The sequence below is a fragment of the Rhipicephalus sanguineus genome, chromosome 8, assembly GCF_013339695.2.
Source record: "Rhipicephalus sanguineus isolate Rsan-2018 chromosome 8, BIME_Rsan_1.4, whole genome shotgun sequence".
Classification (NCBI taxonomy): Eukaryota; Metazoa; Arthropoda; class Arachnida; order Ixodida; family Ixodidae; genus Rhipicephalus; species Rhipicephalus sanguineus.
The window spans coordinates 142,711,071-142,727,357 of NC_051183.1; the positions used below are offsets into that span (position 1 = coordinate 142,711,071).

The following is a 16,287-nucleotide window of genomic DNA, read 5'->3' on the forward strand; positions in this document are numbered from 1 at the left end:
GTCCTTCCAACGACCAATGTAAATATATCATACGACCAGTTAGTTGCCTGAAGATGCAACATCCAGAGATGGCCCGGAAGAGGGGCTCCACCTACAGGAACTACGCAGAGTTCACTTCAATAAAGTTTGTCTTCCTCTCCGCTTCACTCTCCTCCTCAAATGCAATTCTAAAGAGGTGAACAACGGAATTTCCATGTTGCGTATGTCTTACATGCCAGTAAGCAAATTATTAAAATGTCTTCTAGACTGATTAGGTTTGAAATGAGAGAGTCGCAGTTATTTTCGCTGATAAGTGCTTTCTTCTTATTCATAAGTGAAGATTCAGAAGGTAAAATTTTGTTCGCCGTGCAGCTACCCGGGCGTTAGTAAGTATAAAAATTGATTGGTGATGAAATCCAAGTTGTCTTAGAGGATAGGTTTTCGCGCTGCTTCGTTTCACACAGTGTAAGCCCGCACGGCTCTCACCGTAATTTGCTCTAAAGGCAGCCCTTACACGTTAAAAAATAAATCAATTATGTTTACGCATTACACATGTATGGGCTACTTCAGACTGAGTTCTAGTTAAATCGAGTTTAATGGCGCAAAAACAACTGAGGCTAAGCTGCGCCAGACACAAGGTATTTTGTATTAACCAGTAAGTAATATTTAATTCTAAAGTTTTAGTAAAACGCCGCTTTCTTTTATGAAATTTATAACATTAGACCGGAGAACAAGTGGATCGTTTCTATAGAATTAGACTGAAGCAAGAGGTAAAGACGACTATGCCGCAGGCAACCCCGCACGCGAGTACTCGTAAAAACTTACGAAAAATAACAGAAATAATAATAAGCGATGTGGAACAGTCGGATGCTGCCTAGAAAAGGGAGAGCCCAGAAATAGCCAGAAGCGAAACGAGAAGCAAGAAACGACGGGTAACCGCGAAGTGCACTCAGATCAGTTATATTTAACTCCGCGTGCGACAGCAAGTGCTGAAAGCAAAGAGGTAACACGCAAGGCACTGAAACTAAAAACAAACAAGCAACAACACCCCCCCCCCCCCAAAAAAAAAAAAAAGAAATAACTGAGTAGCGCAACCGCGATGCGAGACTGACGTCGTAGAGACAGCAAGGAAGAGAGAAAGTCAGGGCGGTTGACGAATAAAAGGACGGCCTTGCGGTTGGCTGCAGGGCGCGAAAAGTGGCGGCGATCAGATGACGCGCGTCGCTTGCTTTCTCAGACTCTTCCTGGGGTGGTGAACATCCTCAGACTCGCTACTACACCCCTTGCGGTGCTTATTATGGGGGGAGAGCTAGGCACACGTCCTTGCTTCGGCAGCCTTGAGACCTCCTTACCGACTCGGTAAGGTCTAAAAAGGGTCAATGCGCGCGCAGTGCGAACTGCGCATGCGTCGCGGTTTATGGTTACGGCCTCGAGGAAAACAGACACCCACGGGAGAAGAAACGAATTTCCGTGAAGTTCATTTCATTGCATTGACATATACCAGTTTGCAAAAATGTAATTGTACTTAATTTCATTTATGTATTTATGTTTCATTACGAATACTCAAAGGGCCCGTTAGGGCATTACCTAGGGGGTGGGGGTGGAGTGGAGTGCAAACAAAAGACGGGCAGCATAATATGAGAAAATTATATACGGGTAGTATACTAAAAAGATACCTGTGTGTTATACAATATCTAGTAGAGAAACGATGAAACAGGAACAATGGATGTCGTTCTCACAGGGTTACACAGCTTACAGTGTTACACAATTAAATATATAACAATATGAAGCCTATAATACAATATAAGAAAAAAAAAGGAAAGACAGAGAATATACATATGACACGAAATAGAAATTGTAAAGCTGAAATGCTTTATTAAACAATCCCAAGCAGTAGAAGACATGTCCTGAAAAAAATACGTCTGAATCGCTAGCCTGAGGATAGCGGTTATTCATTCAAGTATATTTGTGAAAAACAGCAGCTTACAGAGGAAAACAATGTGATAAACTTTTTTTTTTTTTCAGAACATTATAACACCTTAAAATATGACAAAACGATTATTACACTGTAATACTATTTCAGATGTTCACTACATTTATAGAAATAAGTTTCATAACGTTCGTACACACACTGTTACATTGTGTGCAGACTACACATTAACGTATGGCTACATTCGGTAGCCGAAACATCGAGGTAAAATAACGCCATTATTATTATACAGCGACTGATAAGAAAAAGAAGAAAGATGGCTTTCGCCTTCGAGTCGTCTTAGGCGAATGTATAAGGGGCCCTTGCGACATTATTTTTTTTCTTTTTTTGTCCCGTTTGCTAATCTTGTATGCACTGTTAATACCTTCTGATGGATCGATACCAACTTGATCCTGCTTCAACTATCAAATCAAAGCCACAATGAGTAATAAAGAAGCAATATATATGTATACACATGTAAAAAGTAAAGATATAGAAGCGCTGGATTGTGGCCAAACGCGAAAGCAGCTGGTGGTGGTGCGGGAGAAAGGGAGAAGCGCGCGCGCGCGCTCTGCTTTCCCTGGTGATGCATCTAACGGATCGCGGGGCGAGGCCAGCGACCTCTGGAGACCCCGGACGGAGGGAATAAAAACACTGCGAAGAGGAGGAAGAACTTGAGTATGGCTGCCAGTACGGAGAACGGGACTGGGTGAGGGGGCGGCGTCTGCAGCAATGCGTGAACGTAAGCTCGCGAGAAGTCCGCCCATCTAGCCTCCCCCTCTCAGTCCCGTTACTCAACGGGCGCCCGCATGACCACGACGTCAAGGAGGGGAGAGGGAGAACCCACAGGGCAAACAGATACGCCACGAACGACGCTGATCTCGCTAGTACTTCCTATCCTCGCTGGCACCCCACTCCACAGCTACTTTCTTTTGGCTCCTCCGTGAAGGCTTGTCGCGGTGCAGCGTTTGCGGTAATGGCATTGCCAGATAATCCGAGGTCCGAGTTCGCGAACTTTTAGAGGCGAAAGCAACGCATGCCTCATCGAAAGCGAAAAGTGACCGTGGGCGAAACGATGCGAAAAAAGTCGCGTGATCACACATGAGTTCATGATGACACAATCAATGACCTCATGATGGCGTAAGGTATCGCCAATATTTGTGACGCCATCGTGACGTCCCTGTCAAATCACATAGCATGACGTCACACGGTGACGTCACCACCTGACGTCGTCGCTTGGTCAAAGGTGGGTCGATCCCGGAGGCACTGAAACACCAGTGAGGTGCAGAAGGCTTGGGGCGGGGGGGGGGGGGGAGGGGGGGGGAGGGATCAATACAATTAGGTCGATTCCACGAAAGATCGAAAAAGGGTGTATATTTGATGTTTCCGATTTTCCTGATAATTTTGTATGGTATGCACATAAGACTGCACAGCACGAAATCGCAGTTCGTTTTCAAATAAAAATTTTTTTCAACACAGGAAAATTCGACAAGTGTCGCCAGTTGACGACGGCCATTTTACGAAGAGTGCGTTTTCGTAAATTCGCAATCATGCTGGCAGCCACTGAAGCTATATATTACAAATATCTTTCTTTTTGGCGGAAGTAGAAGTAAAGAGGAAATAGCTCTTATCATTTAATGGAATTCTGAGTAAATTATGTATTTTTAAAAATTCACGAAAAACGCTGCGTTTTTGAAAATCAGTCGAATTTGGGACGCTATGGCTACTTCTGTGAACATCTTAGCTTGTTCATATTTGCAGTATGAATAGGCTTTTATGTGAATAATGAACCTCTGCATTTGTATTTCTCTAATAATTTTCAAAGTAGTAAATTTTCATGCTCGAAACACCAAAAAGAGAAAAGTGCTCCTCCATTCAAAAATCTATAATAAAAAAACCCAATCTCAATTTTGTTCAAAGTCCCCCAAAATGTTCTCAAAGGACTGCAGAATGATATTATGAAAAAACATGTTGCATCATTTTTATTACAACAAAAGCAGAAAATGTCGAACATTGTGTTTCCAGAGCATGGTGGCTACTGCGCAAAGGACACCTCTAGTAACAAGAAAATACAGTAACACGTCCTTTTTCTTTTCTGAGCTTCGCTAAACAACAGTATTGATCTATGGTCGGAAATTGGGAACTGTTTTGTAAAAAAAAAGACCGTTCCAATTAAATGCATTCGCGTGGTTTGCGACTTCACGCCAGTGTTAGACATCCCTCAGTCCACAGTATGCACTTTCAGTTGTAGCCTCCTTTTCTTTCATCTATTTCACTTGAGTATAATTCATACCTTGAGTGCTAAAGAACGCATTCCCTCCATGCGTCTCTTATGATGATGTGCTGTGGCAGAATTGAGAGATTGGTATAAAAGCCAAGGTCTCTTCATGAATGGAAATGAATTTCTGGAGAGCGGTCGCCAAGAGGTGTGGTTTTTGTTGGCCCAAATGTGTACGTTGTCAAACCTTGTGTGATCAAAGCAGAGTTTAAAAAGAATCGATTACATGAAGATTGGTGGCAGCAGTTCTGGCCACGGACAAAACACGTCTTGTTTGCATTGCATCTGATTTATTGTTTTGCATATCCTTCTTTCTCTTGAAGGAGTGCTGGCAGATCTGGTCTCCGTCTTGAATTGAGCGCGCATCCTGCTTCATGACCCTCCGCAAAAGAGTCTCGATCCGACACGTAACGAAAATTCTGCTGCAGCGGAATTTTCTTTTTGTGCACCATGAGGCAGTCCGTACAAAATCTCGGCCATGGCTATAACGCCTACCCATAGCCACCTTCAGAGCGAAGGACAGTGATCGCATCAAAGTGAAGCACAATTTGGATGCTTGACTTCTATCTCAGGTGGTGTTTGGCTGACTGGCACAGCCGTACTCGTTGCTGTCGTCTGCTCAGGCGGGCGTCCATTGCGCCGGCCTTTGCACCTGTCCGCCTAACGTATGCTACTCCGTTTACACGAGTGCTTGTAGCGCGGGCCACACGATCCGCACTGTGCGGATCCAGAGACCGGGCGGGAGAGCGACGAGCGGTGAAAAATGTATCGTGTAACCAACGCAATCGACACCCCAGCTTTTTCTCGTGCATAGCGACAAAGCCTGGCAAACAATGTGTGGCTGCTGTGCTTATAGGTTGCACTGCGGTACTCGCCGTTCACCACTGCCGTCATTTGCGATTTCTCACATTCTTACAATGCATGATCGAATCAGCTACACGCATTTCGCGTTTAGCTTCGTTACTTTTATATAAGCGCATTTACTAAAAAAAAATTATCCAGAGGAATGAAAATGTCCGTGCTGCCCGTCGACGAGGAATGTAAGTGGTGTCGCAAATGCATTTAATTGGAACGATCTTTTGTTTCTTTACAAAACAGTTCCCACTTTCCAACAATAGATCATTACTTCTGTTTAGCAAAGCTCAGAGAAGAAAAAAGACGTGTTACTGTATTTTCTTGTTACTAGAGATGTCCTTTACGCAGTGGCCACCACGCTCTGGAAACACAATGTTTGACATTTTCTGCTTTTGTTCTAATAAAAATGAGGCAACATGTTTTTTTTTCATAATATCATTCTGCAGGCCTTTGAGAATATTTTGGGGGACTTTGAACAAAATTGAGATTGGGTTTTTTTATTATAGATTTTTGAATGGAGGAGCACTTTTCTCTTTTTGGTGTTTCGAGCATGAACATTTACTACTTTGAAAATTATTAGAGAAATACAAATGCAGAGGTTCATTATTCACATAAAAGCCTATTCATACTGCAAATATGAACAAGCTAAGATGTTCACAGAAGTAGCCATAGCGTCCCAAATTTGACTGATTTTCAAAAACGCAGCGTTTTTCGTGAAGTTTTAAAAATACATAATTTACTCAGAATTCCATGAAATGATAAGAGCTATTTCCTCTTTACTTCTACTTCCGCCAAAAAGAAAGATATTTGTAATATATAGCTTCAGTGGCTGCCAGCATGGTTCCGAAGTTACGAAAACGCATTCTTCGTAAAATGGTCGTCGTCAACCGGCGACACTGGTCGAATTTTGCTGTGTTGAAAAAAAATTTTATTTGAAAACTAACTGCGATTTCGTGCTGTGCAATCATATGTGCACAACATACAAAATTATCAGGAAAATCGGAAACATCAAATATACACCCTTTTTCGATCTTTCGTGGAATCGACCATTAGCAATAAGTGGACACACGGTTTCCAACACCCTCGCAGAGCATCATGAAAAAAACTGGGCACTGCATTGACTGGTAATCGGCTTCCGTCATCGAAAAAAAAAAAACCTATCATCCCACCTGCTCCATTGAAAATTTATGCATATAATCCACTACTAACAGGATAAATCTGCCAGGGGGTCCTGTTCCTGAGTTATACGCAATTGCATGACGTCTTTCGACGTATATATAATAAAGACCGCCATGCATTCGTTCACTGTGAATGACGCTCCCGTATTGGTCACCGAAACGTCAGTTTCTCTTGTTTTGTGTTCTATTTTAGTTCGCCAGTGTACGTTTTCGCCGGCCAGTAATAACTGTCAAGGTTTACGTCACGAAAACCATGGCGTCGACCCGAAAGTTATTTCTTTTGTCCTACGTAAATGAAATAGTAATAAAGGAAGTAAACAAAATGTGTTACGAAAAAATCCCAGCGGATCTCAAACATTGAGGGAATCGATTTTATGCGAAGCAGTCGGCGAGTAGCAGCCTATGCCGGATTTTTCGCTTTGAGTCGAGCGTTACGTGTTGGATCGACGTCTCGGGTAAATGTCGTACTCGCGCGCATATGGTAGGCTTGCTAACCATATGGACTACACTGGCGTGCAATAGGTAGCTCATGGTCCGACCTAACGTCGGCACTCACGTTAAAACGGTGTCAGTTTTATCGCAACAACGTACACGCTACGGTGCGGTGATGTGCGTATCTTTGAGTAGCGGTATTCGGCGAATTCGAGCAACGCATTACCATAGCTTGCCGAGTCAATGTGTATTGCGCTGCTATGACAGCGGATAGCGAACACTGCAACCACAGCTGACGTTGCCCCGAAATCAGGGCGTGCATAAATCAAGCTCTTTTTGCAAAGCTGTTTGAAGCACTGGCATGGCTACTGTGGTAGAATACTTCACTGCCGTGCGGAACGCCTGGGTTCGATTCCAGAGATGCCGAAATGGCTAGTCATTTCCGGCGCCACGCATTGGCAACAACCTCTTCTTATACACATTTAATTAAAGAAAAAAAGAACCTGAACGGATCCAGAAACTTCTGGTTCACTGTGGCTGGAGCTATGCTTATCTGCAATTCTTTTCGCCCAGCCAGACGTGTACAGCCGCGCTCAATATGACTTGCAACACGGGAGCGCGTGGCCTCTCGAGTTTAACGATTGCGCACAGCTTCAACTTGCTTCATTTCCGTAACCTAATATTATTTTCTTATTTGGGAACATCTCCCAGTGAAATGACAGCGTTTAGCTGTAGAAATAAGGGCTAGTGGAAGGAATGCGAAGTCTTTAAACTCGTAAGGTCACGCGCTCCCGTGTTGAAAGTCATATTGAGCGCGACTGTACCTGTGAACGTTTACATTTGCAGCATACAGGTACGCGTATACAGTCTTTGCACTAAGAGACTAGTGAACTCGGGTCCTACATAGTAAGCGCTGCACGGACTTAGTGAGCCAGCACGAGAAGCGGTGAGCAAGGCAAGCAAGGGGCTCGAGTCGCGGGGGAGCGGCTCTCAGACATAGCGGGGTGCAGCAAAAAGACGGGCGGACGGACTAGGAGAACGCGCCACACAGGCCGTAAACATAGAAGGGAGATATACACCTCCTGTCAATCTCTCGGAGGGCGCACAGGGGCTCTCAAGTGTGGCGACGCGGAAATCTGGTCCGGAAGGAACTCGACAGGCAGACGAGACGGCGTCGTTTTGGAGACAGAGGGTACACATACTATAGGGCATGCTCGTATACAGTAAAACCTCGGTGATACGAATCTCGTGGGACCACCAAAAATATTCGTGTCACCCGAAAAATCGTATCACCAAAAAACATGAAAAATTAGTATGCAACAAAAGAAAGCTGGCGTACGTTTTCATTCATTGTTTCTCAGGGTCACAGCAACGTCATGAACAGCTCTTACTGATTGCCAGTGAAGTTTTTAGACGTCAGCGATCATACTTGTGTGTAATCAATGAACCAGATGTGACCCGTGACAGCTAATAGCCCCTTCCAAATCTTAGTGCTCTTTTCCGCATTACACCAAAGTATTGCGGCAAAAGTGACCTAAGGAGCGCTTTGCGTGCGAGAAATGAAGGCCAGAAAATCCTTTGTTGTTATTTTCTTATCATGGTGGTGTTTTTGGGGAGTTTTACTGCGTTAGGGCCTCCAATATTCGCGCGCACAATCTCGGAGGCTACGACGCGCTGCAGATGGCCTGTGCTGACAAACTGGCGGCGCGGCGCGCTTGGGTTCCTCCGCCCGCGCGTGACTGCCGCGTCTTCCGCGACAGCGCAGGCAAGTACCTGAGCGGTAGCGTACGTTCGTATGAGACGTCACGGGGTGAAAATCGGTTCGCGACAGCCGTACTCCATTACATTGTAGGCTAATGTGCCTTGGCCGGGACCACACAAAAATTCGTATCACCCCGAAATTCGCATGAGCCGTGATCGTATCACCGAGGTTGTATACTGTATAGGTTTGGCGCCTCGAAATAAAGTACCTGTGTAATCGGCGCCATCAAAACAACCGGGTAGGGATTGACAAGGTTGTTAGTATAAGAGTCATTTACCATTACCAGTTTGTTTCCGCCTGTATGAGAAAGTTAAAGTCAGGACTGGGTACGATATTGTCCTTTCAGTCCTCTGTCGTATATCAGCATGACATTGCAGTCTGCATGTGCGAGCCTTCTATAGTCTGACACAACTTAAGCCCGGAGAGGCCCCGCCCAGACGACCGAAGCACGGAAGCCGATCGCCTCCGCGACTAAAGAAATACTCCCGCCCATACACTCGGTAATGTTCACCGGAGGGCCGTCCGGCTCATGACGTCAGTCTAAAGCGCGTGCCCACTGGGGCAGACTTGTGTGCATCCGCCTTGGAGGTGAAAATAAAAATTTATGAAGGCTATATACGGGGCTTGGTTGTATTCCACGCATTTCTGTATCACCCGGTTTACAGTGTGAATATGACCTATTGTCGAGTAGGTTGCAGGAAATTCTACTTGGTCCTTTGGTTGATTGAGTTTTAAGGTGGTCGGATCCTAATTCTATTAGCGATTACCTTTAGGACCATAAGTATTACCGTGATACGCCCGGTCGCTTGATCACGTACGCCCACGTAAAAGGAAAATATCCGCAGATCATTCGTAAACATTTGTGGCTGCTCGCGCGTGCCAGCATGTCGACAAGATTGCTTTTTGGGTAAGACCACACTAAATGTCCCTGGCTTGCACGATCAATCATTTGCATGTACATATTGCTAATCCACCCCTTATATCATCAAAAACGCGTGATCACCTTCCAAAAATGGCGAAATAGCCCGGTGTATTGCAGAAACTGTAATATAAGCTTCAGTGCAGGGCCACAACATCGTATTTCAGTGGAAAGCCAGCCACATTGAAATGAAGGGCAATCAATAGGCAGACAGACTCGCCAAAAAAAAGCCTTGAATGAAGCATGGGACTGCGCAATCCTTATGTCTTGGGTGCAATCCTTATGTCTAGCGTGTATATTCAAATATTATAATACAAGGATATAAGCGCTGTTTTACGGAGATGCGATTGAATAATATGAACCAAAGCAATAATTTTTATACGTACGAAATTGATCCAAAAATAAATTTCAATAGCGGCTGATCTCTTACGACACATAAAGATGTTACTTTACAGGCTATGACTGGTTACATTACAGGGCTCGACAGGGTTCGAGCAAAAGGCCAACATCTTTCTAAAAGACTTCCTAGTGGAAACTGGTCTAGATAAACACTTGTGATGAGCAGCCATATGCAGCTATGTATGAGGTGATGCGCTGGACAGAAGTGTGTGTGTGTGTGTGTGTGTGTGTGTGTGTGTGTGTGTGTGTGTGTGTGTGTGTGTGTGTGTGTGTGTGTGTGTGTGTGTGTGTGTGTGTGTGTGTGTGTGTGTGTGTGTGTGTGTGTGTGTGTGTGTGTGTGTGTGTGTGTGTGTGTGTGTGTGTGTGTGTACGTTCTACGGCAAAGCGAACTGTGCAATGCCATGTTATTTTGTTTATTTGTGTCAGTTTGCCATACGTTTCCCTTTACTTGTTCATTGTGTTTTTGGATAACGATTCCTTTCTCTCGTTTTCTTTTTATTTGTGCTGCAGGGCGTGGAAACATGGAGCAGCCGAGGGGTTACATGCTTTAACCTTTCCACAGCAAGTAAGTTAGAATAACTTCACAAAGCTAATTTCGCAAGGCACGTACGACTGTTACGACGGTAGCGCTTGGCTTCTTCACGCCTCTAACAAAGGCAGTGTTCTCACACGTCGCTATTCGCGACAGACAAATAACTTAATCAAAAGCGAGAAACTATAGCGTACCCTCGAGGCACGCCATTTCTCTTCTCTCCCTCGTAACTGTCAATAAAGTGTCTGCCTGGTAGAAAAAAAAAAAAAAACCTTCCGGCGCTGTTGTCTTCTTCAACAGGAGGCAATTAAGGCGAGCCCCTGGCTCCCACGCCACCATATGGCCAGACCCGGCCGCGTGTCTGCGCAAACAAGCAGACGTCTAGCGTGCATAACTAACACATCGTCTGTCTCGCGCAAAGTCAACGTCCGCGAGAAAAAAACAAACGTAAACCTATAGAAAAGCACCACGCGTGCCAAGAGAAGCTAGGCCTAACGAGTGCACCACAACGGATGAGCGGAGGAACTGGAGAACGCGGTAGTCGACGCGAGCGCCAATCTTGGTGGGACCCGGGGATCCTGTGCCCAGAGTGGAAGCCATCCGGGTTCGGGGCCACGAGGGTGCCAGACCGCGTGGCGATGGCCCCCGGAAAAGAAAGTATGCAGGGAAAAAGCAGCCATTATGGGCTCGAAGGAAGGGCGAGGGTGCGTGTTTATAAACAGCTAGACGTATGACGCCGAGACTGGGGCGCCGCCATCAGGGAGACGACGGAAGAAGAGTGAGGAGGGAACGTTGTCTGCGAGGATCGTCATCGTAAAAGCGGCTGACGCTGCGTGCGCCGACGGAAGCGTCGTCGGTGCACGACGAGCGAGCAGCTGCCAGGGCACGTATGGTTATGCGAACAGGGCACGGCTGCAGTGCGCTACGCGTGCCTACCAGCTGCCGCTGTCCGTTACAGCCCACGGCGCCGGGATAAAGATGGAAGCTCAGACGAAGAGAGATCGCCTTTAGGGCCCAGCTGTATCGGGCCACCAATGCATTTCATTGATCAAAGGACTAAGTCAGCCTTGACGACAAGATGTAATAATAATTTCTGGGAATCCAAATAAGGCAGAAGCTCAGGCGAAGACGGAAGTTTGAAGAGATGAAAGAATCTGGAGGCAGCAGGCTCCAGCCTTATCCCGTGTTCATTAATTTTTCAATAATTTCTGGCGTTTTACGTGCCAGATGCACGATACCATCATGAGGCACGCCGTAGTGTGGGTCTCCGGATTAATTTAGACCACCTGGGGTTATTAAAAGCGCACCTAAATTTAAGTACACGAGTATCCTTGCGAAGGAAGAAACAGCGCTAAAAATGGACGAGGACTGAGGAAGAAAACACGACACAGGCGCTCATTCAGTGTCCTTGTATTTGAAACCTTCTGGCAGCCAAGCTGAAGTGAAAATGTCTAACTTCAGCGGGCGATTTGGCCACACCGTATCATCAAATTAAGCCTTTCAAACGTAACATTGCAGAACTGTATGTCCGCGGAACGGTTTACTGCGCATTATATTTTCACGAAGAAGTCCAACAAGACCGTTGAAACTTACGATTTACGTACACACGCAAAAAAAAAGCAATGTATACTGAAGAAATGCGGTTCCAATGCAGGGGAGAAATAACAATGCTGATCAGAATGGTCAATTAGCTTACTATCATTCATTCGTACATCCAAAGAAGCAAAATCAGCAATATTATTGAACAAACGAGCACACTAGCCGAACCGCACGCTTCAGCACACTCACTCGAAAACGAGCGAAAAGAAATAAGGAAGGAAGGCAAGGTCAGGCAAACCGCCGAAAACCGCAGGCTCTTCGCGCAGGCCCCGTACCGACGCGTGCCGTAATGCCGCCCATACTCGCGACCCCGCCCATCCGCTACAGCCCATCAGCTCTGGAGCCCGGAATCTGGGTTTCCTCAAACGCGAAACCATCGCTAGATTTTTTCAGGAACAAGCCCCTTACGGAGAAAGCACGGGGGAGGAGGAAAACGGAGCACTTTACTGGGCTGCGCACTGCGAACTTCCACGACGGAGCGTGGAAATTCCCTCCCTCGACTCTAACGAACAAGAGCTTTCCTTCTTTCGTCGTGTCGTAAGTCAGCTCCCAGCCCATAACTTTTCACGCTATCGCTTCGCAAGCTTTCGCGGTATTGAAGTGAGACCAAAGGTCCTGCCTCCTTAAGTTGTACCTCCTGGCACTTCTGAATCTCAGAACAACCAGGCGTGTTCCTCATCCGGCGAAAAAAATAATATAAAAGAAAGACAGAGCCATGTATGGGCGTCTCGAAAATGTACAGCATCTTGCAGTCCTTACCGCAGCTTTCTGGATTCTCACGTCCCCCCTCTCCCTCTTCTACCCTCATTTCTTTTTCTCGTTCACTCGTTTTTCATTCTGTATTTGAATTTTTTCTACTCTTTCTAACAACGCGCGAAAGTGGTGTTCTGTCTTACGTCGCGGCAGTACGGCTGAGGAGGTCCGTGTGCTTCGCGCGTGCAATATCCACATATTGCCAAAAGTTTACTTAGGCTTGATTTATACACCTCCACTCTCTGGGGTGTTTGCGCAAGCGTTATAAGGGGTTCGGAACGAGCGTTCGTGAGCGTCGCCTTGTGTTCTGTGCTCGTTAATGCGTTTGTATTATACAATGCGTTTGCATTACCTAATGCAGCGTGCGAAGAGAGTGGCCTTCGGGGGGGGGGGGGGGGGTAGCTGGTACGAAATGGGCCCGTTGACGACTCCGTAAATCGCGCTGGGGCAATGAAATATATATACCGCTACATATGTTTCACCGTGAAAAGTGAAAGGACAGAAGCAAACAGAGGAAAAAAAAAAAACGAAGGAAAAGGCGATATGGCAAAAGTAGTTTTCAACTAAAATGAAACCCAAAAGCACCAAATCTGCAAAGCTCACCCTCTGTCCATGCAGATTATATTGCCATGCGCGCTTACTATGTCACGTGGTCCTGACAGTTTTCGAGAAAGTAAATAACATACATTTTATCTAGAACGGTTATACTTGGGTCACGTGCTGCGGTAAGCAAAGTTAAATAAAAAGAAAAAAGTCACAGGAAAGAAGGAAAAAGGAAGAAAAAAAAAAGGAGTTTTACTATTATAAATCACGTACAACTGAGACATTTGCTGGAATTAAGTTTTGTGCTGCCACTCGCTTTTACTTATTTATAAGTATTAATAGTATTTATCTTAGCTATCTCGCTTTTCCTTTCTTTTGCTTTTCGTTTTTTTTGCGTGCAGGAAGATATGATCGCCTACACTTTTTTTAGTGTTTCGCCTAGGTAGTGCTTTTTTTGCTTGTTTTTAGTGTCGGGGGAGTAGTTTGGAGTGCGATTTTCTTTCTCATCAAACCGTGAAGGCGTACTCAAATCACGAACTTTTGACAGAGGCCACGCCATTGCACGACCGGCGACTACAGATGTTAAAATCGGCAGCTCGCGCCGCCATTGTGAAATGTGCGTGTAATTGGAGCCGTCTGCGCACTGGCACACGTGTGCACTCTGCACCACGGAATGAGTCTGCGCAATTTAATGCCACCCTCAAAAACACTGAACAATGAGGAAACGAAAGACTACTCACTGGAAGTTCCAAGAACTCTATAACACGCTTCGGGAAAGGAAAAAAAAAAAAGGGTATCGCAGTAAGCTTGTAAATGACTGATAGCCTTTCAATTAATGCTCATCCGTCAAATCTGTCACCAGATGCGAGATGAAGCGTTAGCGGCAATCGCGACGTCACATCCACGCAAAAACTTGTTCGCTTAGTGTACTAATAAACTGAAGTATCAGTGGTGTTGCTTAAAGAAAGCAAAGTAAACTGCACCTTATTAATGCGAAAGCCTCATCCATGTCATTCGAGCTTGCCTTGAACGAAAAAGCCGGCGCTAGGGCAGTGAAGAAGAAAAGATTACGTGATATCTACGGGGGAGCGAGAGCCACATAGAAGAAGCGAGTGAAAGCATTAAAATATATCAGCATCGCAAAACGCATTAGTACAAAACACCACCCCCGATATGCCACTCCGCAACCATATGAATCCACCAGACAGTTAAGCCATACGGGACATGATTTGTCGTTGTTTTTCTTTTCAACTGTAGTGCAAATATAATGGCGTAAATTGAAAGGAATTATGTGGACCGTTTAAGTGGGTGGGATCCGAACCCTGAACCTTCTATTTACGCGCAACCACATTTATCTTGTCGCCGACGCATTGCACAACCCTCGCATTATTTCAGAAGCTTATCCACTCACCACTTAATCGCTGTACTTACATTATCCCTGCAGTTCACATATCTCACCACACTGCGGTCATGCACTGCGAGCTTTTCGCCCACGTGCCTGCAGTAAAACATTTTCTGCTTTCTTTTTCTCCCAGAGCAGCAAAAGAGTGGAACGGCCTTTCCCAGCAGCCCATCAAGCTTCACGCACAGCATATCAATAATAATAATATCTGGGGTTTGACGTCCCAAAACCACGATATGATTATGAGAGACGCCGTAGCGGAGGGCTTCGGAAACATCGACCATCTGGGGTTCTTTAACGTGCACCTAAATTTAAGCGCACAGGCATTTTTAAGTACACAGGCATTTAAGCACTCAGACATTTTCGCCTCCATCGAAAATGCAGCCGCCGTGGCCGGGATTCGATCCCGTGACCTTTGGGTCAATAGTCGAGCGCCATAACCGCTAGACCACCGTGGCGGGGCACAGCATATAAAATGTAACTTCACATGGATCATTGTGACAACCTCATTCATTCAATATTAACCCACGCCTTATGTAATAGCCCCTCGGGGATCAAAGAAATAAAAATGAAATGAAACCATATAAGATGCGCTTCTTTGTTCTTGTGTCGGCATCAAACTGCGCAGTCATCTAACTTCGGAGTGTTTTTCTATCCCGACAGAGCAACGAAACAATAGACCTCCGCTCAGCGATTTATCATGCTCAATTAATCTTACGAAACACAAAACAAAACAAAAGAAACTATCTCAGGGAAGCGAGGAGTTGTGCCGGTTGTTTCACGTCACTTGAGCCACAAAGACCGGCGTGCAAAGTCTTACAGCTCGGCGGAACAACCACACTTATTGTGATGGAAGCAGGAAGAAGTACCGCGAAACGCATGGAGGAGCAGAGAAGCGAGAGGAAGACAGCGCAATGACAGCGCGTTTGTTTCGCGCCTTTGAAGCTCGCCGCGTCCGTGCCGGGAGACGCTGCAGGGCTGGCCGCCGCTCCTGTTTGACCGGCGCTGAAGGGAGGAAAACAAACTGGCGCCTGGGAAAAAGGCCGCTCTTCTTCAGGGCGGGATATACAGTGTGTACAAGTGAAGTGTCCCTATGGTATACCGATGGGAGAATCACCTATCGGGAAAACCTCACGGAAGGAGCATGCACGTACGAGCATCTCGAACGAACTGTCGACAGTCGATGTTTCGAGGGGTTAACGACCCTATTATACGTGCCTATTTATAAACCCACTTCGCGACGGTCTGTACACATGTCGCAACTTGCGGTAGAAGAAAACCTCACGCTTACAATAAAGGAAATTTAGCCAAGCTTTTATGAATGTGCGTGTGTGCCAGGAAAGGCTATGCGTGTCTACACCTTCGTGGTCACCAAATTAGGGGGGGGGGTGTAGCCCTCTCTTTTTCCTTATGCTTGAATTCCTATAAAGGATAAGTGATACGCGCGAAAAAGATTGTGCCAATATTAATCAGATATTAATTTGTTGATGTCATTGCCTGGGCGAATCCTGCCATCTGTTTGGTTTCTATTATGCACATGTGACTTGACTGTAATAAAGGTATGAAAAATTAGTCAACACGGGGTTGACAAACGTCGCTAAAGCCGACGTTTCGACAAGCGGACTTGTCTTCTTCAAGGCTTCAAGGATTGCATGTAATAACTCCTTTATGCTCGTCTTTTCTTTAC

The 16,287-nt window shown here is 45.6% G+C and overlaps 1 protein-coding gene across 1 annotated transcript in view; it reads right to left on the bottom strand.

The window, feature by feature from the left end:
- LOC119402372 (GAS2-like protein 1) overlaps nt 1-16,287 on the bottom strand; it is a 254,228-nt gene that overhangs the window by 33,347 nt on the left and 204,594 nt on the right. The gene's annotated exons all lie outside the window — the stretch shown is intronic.